An 8,880-nucleotide genomic window follows, 5' to 3' on the forward strand; every position below is an offset into this window, starting at 1 on the left:
ACATTAATGTTTCTCTACTTTTCAGAGCTGTTGCCATAAATGATGCTGTAAAACACTATTTTGTGCTGCTCAGACAATAACTATGGATATTGGGTGAGCGTATATGCACATTACATAAACTCTTTTTTATAGCACCTATTTGGCCAGGAAAGAAGAATGCAGGTATAGCCTTTGGGACTTGTCTTTCCTGTTCCTTGCAAGTGTGCAAAAGAAGCACTGCTGAATAGCTCCTTGGCTTCTTCAACTCCAGTTCAAGTGTCAATACACAGGCCTACCACATAGAAGGTCATGCTAGAAATTTTAACACGGAACATGAGCGACACTGTAAAGTTTTCATTTGAATAGTGTAATATGTTAAATGGTACTCCAATGATCCATTACACTCCACTAGTACAAATTCACTTTTTACACAAAGGCTTGGCATGATTAATGAACTGTTATGGTCTATTGATTAAATATTACCTGTTACAGAATTGCTTAAATACATATTTACAAGATAAACTGGAACAGCTCACAGTCATTACAGTCTTTGTGGTAATTAATAAGAATGTTATGTAAATACACACTTAAGTGATTTATACAATATGGGCTCCAAATAAGCCGTTATAATCTATCTTGCTGTAATTAAATAGGTCCTTTACAGAAGGTAGGTATCTGACCTCTACTGGAGTATGAAAGACCTGCTTGTAAGTCTCATTGCGCACGTGATGTTGTGGCAGTAGTAAAATAGGTCCTATTAAGTTCAGTAGTCAGCTTGCCTAGTGAATGAATGAACAACACATTGATTACTCATCTTCTGCAGCAAAGGACCCAGGAAGACGTATGAAAGATCACACCCACAGACAAAGCAGTGCAATAGTAGAGGCTGTTCCTCTCTTACGTGCAGGGAACCTCCCCTGCCTGAGAGCACAGCGGTCACACTGCAGCACAGAAATGCAATACTGAACTTTGCCTAGATCTCCTGAGGAATATGAGGAGCATTGCACTGGACTGGACCTGGGAACTGGTCTGGACCTGAGAGAAGCAATTTGCAATCCTGATGCCCACAGTGCCAAAGTACGGGGAATCTCACACATCACTTCTCATGAATAGTAAAGGCAAAACCATCTTTTGTCTAGAAGTAAATATGGGGATTTTCAGTCATCTGCCGAAAAAGAAATTTGAGGAAAGTGGTAGACATCACAGAGTAGATGCTGGAATTCATTTTTAGCTATAGCACTTGCCTTCAGCAATCCTTATCGTTCATTATCACTCTCTAGATTATCACCTCTCTAGCATAATATTAAGTGGCTTTTACTAATCTTGGAGTATTTACTTCAGTTTGGTTTTGGGACAGCCAAACATGCAAGACAACTAAACCAGGCTCTCAGTTACTTTCATGGCTTCTTGAGATAGTCCTTTTTGAGTTTTGTTCAATAAAAGAATACAGTAATTGTCTATTTTAAGAATTCTCCTCACTGCTTTTCATGCTGTTGCCTTCAAAATATTGTCCCACACACACCTCAAACAAAGAAGTCAAGTTTTCTCTGACCTCACAGAGTGCAAAGGCCTGATTCAGCTGTTATTTACCTTGAAGATGCTTTCTTTCAGATGCTTTTTGACTTACCAGGCAGTGACTGGAACAAAATCGTGAACATTATTTCCTAATGGAAATTGGACTTGGAGGATCATTAGACACTCTACACAGCCATAGGATTCAGAGGTATAGGAAATTAAGCATAAGCATGTTTCAGCATAACAGAGCCATCCCCCACACCTCATGCAATTCAGCTTCATGGTAATGTGGAAGAAGCCCCACAGAAAGCCCACACATCTCTGGACATGTAGTGGAACCCTGGAGCCATTCCTACCTAACAAGAAGAAAGGAAAGGCAGGCGGACACATAACGACAAGCACACGTCAGGCACTGCTCACACTGGGCTGCAGGTGCTGGAGAACTGAAGCAGCCTGTTCATGTCTTAGGGCAGCAGATGCAGCTCCTGAAACAGCTCTGATGGAGATGAGGGTGGTCCTCAGTTTCTACGCTCAGCTGAGCTAACCCTGCTGGGGGCAGGTTTGAGCCCTCAGCCAGTAAGCAGGCACTAATGAAATCCATTAAACTGTCAACATTTAGGGAACACTGTTTTACAAAACCACTTAAACATACCATGCAATAGACAGCTGAATTAGGCCTGTCTGCCTTTGTGGAGTCAGAAAGAGCCATGTTGCTCTTCAGGGGATTGGAAACTACTTTGCAGAGCAGAGCCCTGATTTTTTCATTTTATTTTTAGCAATTATTCAAATGTGCTAAAGATGGACAAGTACATCTTTGCTTCCTTCATGGTAAAAATAAATAAATAAATCCTTCTATCAAAGACAACACCAGCATCTCCAAAAAAAGAAAGAAAAACTGAAGTCACTGCTACCAAATGGGATTTGAAAAGGTGGCTTGAAAGGGTGAAAGGATACCAGCAAACTAAGTGAACACATGCATGCCACTGAAGCTACACAGCAGTCTTTTAGGATGCACTGAAACTGGTCAGAGACCATTGCACGTAAAAGCCATTGATGTAGTAAGCTGGTGTGCAGGAGAAGCAGCTCAGGAAAGAAAAAAGAAAATAGGACCCAAGACTCCAGGCTACTGGCAGCTGCTGTGTGTGTATGTGTCACAGACTGACAGAAATGACAAACCGAGTCATAGGAGAAGAGCAGAGCAGCCTGAGTCACCTCACAGGATGGCCCTGCGGGGTGCACAACAGCGTGTGACCAGCATGGCCTGCAAAAGGAGCAGTCCCGCTGTCTTCCTTGCTGCAGGTGAGAGACTGCCACTCGATCAAGAGGTCACTTTCAGTGGGAGGTTGTTGTGGTGTGGAAAATGAGTTGGAGCATAAAGGACAAAAGGTGAAGGAATACTCACTCTCTTTCCAGCTTCTGCCCAGCAAGGTCTGGGTTTAGGAGATCCGCTTTCTAAATGTGTTAAGAGAAGATGGCTTTCAGAAGACTGTCTGTCTTGTGGTCCATCTTGTTCTGGAAAAGACAAGGGATGTTTAAAGAGTACCTGAAAATTCCAGGAACACTTTGGAAAATATGCTGTATTTAGATATATCTTTTCATCTTGTGTTTCTGTCACTTCACATTTACATAAGCCCATATACCAAATGTGTTTGTTTTTTTTCCTGTATGGTTAACAGGACTACTGCTCATTGCTTTACCTAAAGCCACTGTCTCCTACCCTCCCCAAATTAGATTAGTGGAGCTTCACTTTCCTGGAAAGTTTTGTATTTTAATTGCTAGAGGATACAGAAATGATATATAGAAAAGACGAGGCTAACATCAGTGGTGACCTTATCCCCAAACAAACCTATGGCCTGACTAAGGATGAGGAGAAACACTTGGTTATCTGCTGTGAAGTCTTCTAGAGATTGATCAGTTATGCTGAACTACATACATGTGAACTAACCATCAGATATTGGCTTTAGGCTCTCATTCTCTTTCTACAGAAGAATAACAGACATCAACTAGCTGCAGCTGATGGCCCAAAAGAAAGCTAGGTTTTATTTTCACACACAGACTCAAAAAGCCTTCAGTCTTTCAGATCACAACTTCACACTAACATCACTCTTGTCTGCACAGCAACGAGCAGTAATGTCACAAGACATGAATTAAAACTGCAGAAATAAAATAAATAGTTGAAGCAGGTAAATACAGTGGGGGCAGGGGAGGGGGGGGGGAACATCCAATTTTCATATAAATTTCCCTAGTTATAGTAAATGAACGAAGGTGAAAAAGTAGAAAAATATATGATACATCTGCACAATTGGTTCTCAATAGAATCTTTTTCAAAGCTCACCAAGAGACACCACCAGCTCTTTAATGTTTGCCTTCCCACTAATTTTTATCCAGTCAGTTCACAAGCTATTTCAAACACCACCTTTATTTAATAAAAATGCAAAGCACAATGGAGAACTTACGTAAATAAAGTTGGCAAAATATCTTAGTAGAACATTCCAGAAGGAGTCAGGAATTAATGAATGATCAAATGAACTTTGTAGTAGCCTTGTGTAGCTGGGATATAACCGATCTGAAATGGTATGCCTGACATTTAGTTACCATATAAATATCTATAGAAGTAGACTTCAACACCGTAAAACAGTCCCAAATAAATAGATTCACTGGTGGGAAGCCACAGGCATCCTACACCTTTAAAAAAAATCTGTTACAATGGCAATATGAATTCTTATTAAACAGTAACATTATAAACAAATACTTTTCACACAGATAATAATAATAATAATTACAAGTATGGATCATTATTCTCTGGATATGAGGGGAAGATTAAAGTCTAGATTTTGAAAAGCATCTACTAATTTAAAATGTCTTAGGCAAGTTAACATTTAAAGCTAAAATGACCTAACTGGTCACGAGCCTTCTTGGAGTACAATAGAGAAAGAAGGAAAATTGGATTTTCTCCATGATGGATGAGCCTAGGAAAGCCCCATGGGAATTATTGCCTTGTGTTTTTCAAAAGATTTGCTTTTTGATTTCATGATGGTGGACAAAGGAACGCTATTCAAAGAACCTGCTTCCGTTCTCCAGCTGGTTAAGCTGTCCACAAGACTACAGTGCCCCATTATTTGTGTCCCCAAACCGATTCTTGTGCTGGATTGAAGTCAGCCCCAGCTGACTTCAGTCAGCAGCCATTTAAGCCAAAGAATCCCTTCTACAAATATATCATGGCCACACATGATGTTCTGGAGATATAAAATTGACAAAGAAACAATACTTTTATGTTACAGAGGTCAAAGGTACATTAAAAGTATATGAATGGGGGCATTATAGACCATTTTAAGTGTTACTAAAAAAGAAAGAAAACAACCTTCCTGGATACTGTAGCAGCTGACCAGTCATTAATAGAAACAGTTACTAGTAATTTACTAACTGTTCAGTAACTTTATATATGTAAAACCCTAAAATAATCTGTAACCATTATGCAGCCTTAAATTCCAAAAAATGAACAGCAAAAAGTTATGTTCCCAGCTCCATATTTAAAAAGCAAAAGGTCTTGTTTTCCAGATTGCTGAGTAGTCTGCAATTCACTTCACTTCACTGCGAGCTGTTGTAGACTCAGCATTTTCCAAAGCAGGCTAATTATTTAGTTGTCCAAACATGATATAAGAAAACTTACTCACAGCTAACTATAAAGAAGTAACCATCTTGCTCTAAAGCAGCCAAATTCTGATTTTTTGCAGGAGAAAGAAAACAATAAACTAAAATCTCCAGGGGCAATAGGTATGTTTTCAAGGCAAAAGGGTGTTATCAAGACATACAAGTTGGGATGGCAAATTAGTTAGCTAGTGTTACTGAGATCTGCATTGCCAACACCAGACTACTCCCTGCACCTGAGCTAACTTTTAAAGCTACTTCAGCTCTCTCCCCATTCTGTAGCTACCTGCCAGTTTGGCATACTCAGTAAGAAAGCACTAGAACCACCGATGAGGCTGCCCATCTCAAAGGGAACAGAAACAAGACCATTTTACTCCATCTCATAGCAACTGGTGTTACACAAGGGTGTACATGACTTAACTTTTTTAAGACCTCAGGGCATAGTCTCAGCTTGCTTAATCCATCATATCTGTAAGCTGTCTTTCTCCTTCACAGGCAAGAATATCTTCATTTGTAACCACCATCATGCGTTTGCATGACACTGATATTAGGAGGAAGAATTTGGCTCCTAAGCATGGAAGAACACGTTTCTGCAGGACAGTTTTCATAGAAAAATTCTTGAGTCGTAAAAGAACATAAGAATGCAAGACTTAGTGCCCTTCAGGTTACTCATGAGACAGATTCTTACAAGAGTTAAAATCTCAGATACAAAAATAAGAGATGGGTTTCCATTGAAACTTATTATGTGGCACCCATTTGAAAAAAATCCTAATTTAATTCATTGCATAAATCAGAGTCCATCTCTTTTAGAGAGACAATAACTGCTAACCAAGGCATTCAGCCAGTTAACTGCTTTACAAGATTTTCCAGAAATCTGCTTTCCTTCCCTTGTGCCATCATTACTTCTGGCTTTAACGACAGACACGCCATCAGGTAAAATTCCTCAGAAGAACCAAAGGACTCTCCTTCTACCAAAATGGAAATTCCACAATACATAAAGGTAGAAGACACCCCAAGAAGTGTATGGACCATCTATCACACTCCACTGAAAATCGAAAACAAAACAAAAAAACCAGCCAGGATATACTGAGTGGATGAGGGACACCCACTCCTCATTTAGGGGTAAGGGGAAAGAATTCAGTCTGAAGAAAATAAATGATCATCTTGCTTTACCTTGCATACAGACTTTCTGCTGCTTAGGAAAATTATGACAATACTGACTGAAGCACACATAGAGTCAGTGAAAAAAAAGTGAAAGCTCATCTTTAACAGTATTAATGAAAACAAATTACAGCAAAGTTCTATAAGCTTTTCACAGACATAGGTATTTCATTTCCTCATTTAGTGTATATTTTAGCAGTGAGAGGGCTGCTTTAAGTGAGAAACAGTACACTTCCAAAGACAACTTCCATGATATCCAGTTTCCTTTCAACATGTGAGACATTGCAGAGCACTTTGTTACTTAAGAGTTATTGGTTTCTCCCATGTTATCTCATAAAAGGAGTGCACAGAACAGAGCAGCTCAGATGACTGAGATTTTAGATACCTGTCAAAGTGGAGTATGGTTGGAGTGGAGACTGCTGAGGAGTATGGACAGCTGGCACACAGAATGTCAAGACTTTGAACACAGACACCCAGAAGAAGAGGGAGTAAGCATCACACAAGGCAAGTTCCGCCTGCATCTACCTGCCTTTTCACCTGTAAATGCATGATCCCTGCCAGTACCACAGAGTGATCCTACATTACTGTCAAGACCAACTCACAATCAACCACCATCACCTACAGTGTAGACAGACATTCTTCTACAGCCATTGGTTCCCGAGTAAACATTAATTTATTTGGCATTCTATTTGACTTGGTCTTTTTTTTTTTCTTTTTTTCTTTTTTTATCAAAGAGAGCTGTGATAGCTTTACCATAGTTTAAGCTAATGGTTAACCAGACAGATGAAATCACACAAAAGTCTGTCGTTGGACTGGCTCACTGAGACATGAGCAAGTTCAGTGAAAGCACTGAGCCTTGAAGAAGACAAAGAAATGCCTTACTGCCTAATTCTGACTATGGAGAACCTCCCTTCCTGCCACTAAATCCATGCTTGCTTTGGTAAGTTGACAAACGATGACTGAGTATTAATAGAAAATCTCAGAAGCCAGTTCATGTGTATCCAAAGCCATAAAGTAAACCCAGTTCCTCATATAAGACAAACCAGCAGCAAGTCCTGTATTCAGACCTAGACAGTTAGACTAGCTACATGCATTAAACGAACAAGCATTTAGCTAGGCTCGGTGTAATTATGCCTTTAACAGTTTTCCCATTTTTTAAACTACATGAAGATCTCACTACTCTTTTTTTTTCCTTCTTTTTGAGATGGGGCTCCTTCAAGGAGGTCTGAAGTCTGATTCTCTCAGTTTTAGTGCTTTCATGCCAGCATAAAATGGGAGTGGGTAAGTAGTACACCAGATTTAAGGTACTTGAGGGTTTCTGAAAAACTGGGCTGAAGACTGCTCTTAAATGACTGGACTAGGATTGCTGTGATAAGGCTATATGACTAGCACTAGCATGTCATTTGCAGTATAAATCCACTATTGCATTCTATACACAAAACACAGGAAAAAAAAGGAAGAAAAAAAAAAAAGGAAAAAAAAGTGAAGAATTCCTCTGGAATCTGACCAACAATTAAAACTGTAGCTACCATGTGAAGATGTACAAGGCTTGAACCCCAGAGCATTAAAAAGAAATTTCAGATACATGCCTGAGTACTTCAGAAAGTCCCTGAGTTGGTCAATTAAATGGAAAACAGAGGAGAAACAAGGAAGCCTCAAAGGCAGATTTGTTTTGTAGCAGTGAATTAAAAGAGGACGAAGCGCAGTTCATCCTCAGCTATAGACTCAGAGTTTGAATGTGAAAAAGATGCCACGTGAGAAAACAGGATATCACTTGATTCCATTCCAGCTCCACTGCTCTAACCGAATATAGTCCCCAGTGTGGTCCACTCTCTGCCCACATTCAATTTGAATTCCTTACGTGAAAGTATTTTAATTTAGAGAATCACCAAAAAGTTATCACAAAGTATGTTGGACCGCCTTCATACCTTAGCGCATGGCAATCATTCTCCAAGACAAATCAAATTCTGACCTTGGATAAATCACTTGGTCAATAAATCCCAGCTTCCTACTTACCAAATTGGGAAAAGAGACTATTTTTCTTCTACAGAGAAGCTTTGGTTTCAAGCAATCTGAGGCAGAAACCACTCTTCTGCAACATCTTGGCAAAATGGAGGATACCACACAGATGATCGCAGATATGAGTTTGAAAGAACTCATTTATGTTTGTGACTAACGAGTTATCCGAATAGATAACTTGAGGTGAATGCCCTTGTGTCCATAACTACCGATTTGGAAAACCAAGTCTATATGATCCCACCTATTCAAAACAAAACTCACAACTTTTGATAACCCAAGCTTTTTGTATCCTCACTGCCTTCTACAGGGTTCCAAATATATTTTGGATTGTTCTTTACTCGACTTTGTCTTTACTTCCTTAACGTACTTCACCAGTTTCCCACTTATCACGCTGCTCCTGCACAACTGTTCACAACAAACTGTGGTGTCAAACCAGCTGCTGGAGTCTACTTGTTGGATTGAAGTTGCCCTTGGGCTTTGACTGAGCAAAACATACATGAGGCCCTGAGAGTGCCATCAAATAGGAGCCTTGGAATGAAGGCTTTTACAAGTTGCCTG

General features: G+C 39.7%; 1 long non-coding RNA gene across 1 annotated transcript in view; it reads right to left on the reverse strand.

The window, feature by feature from the left end:
• Positions 1-3,003, reverse strand: part of LOC107311614 — a 58,206-nt gene extending 55,203 nt beyond the window's left edge. Inside the window, exon 1 of the long non-coding RNA XR_001554167.2 lies at positions 2,897-3,003. This is a non-coding gene — a long non-coding RNA (uncharacterized LOC107311614). The remainder of the gene's footprint in view (positions 1-2,896) is intronic.
• Between the last annotated feature and the right edge of the window lie 5,877 nt (positions 3,004-8,880).

This window comes from Coturnix japonica, chromosome 3 (assembly GCF_001577835.2).
Source record: "Coturnix japonica isolate 7356 chromosome 3, Coturnix japonica 2.1, whole genome shotgun sequence".
Lineage (NCBI taxonomy): Eukaryota > Metazoa > Chordata > Aves > Galliformes > Phasianidae > Coturnix > Coturnix japonica.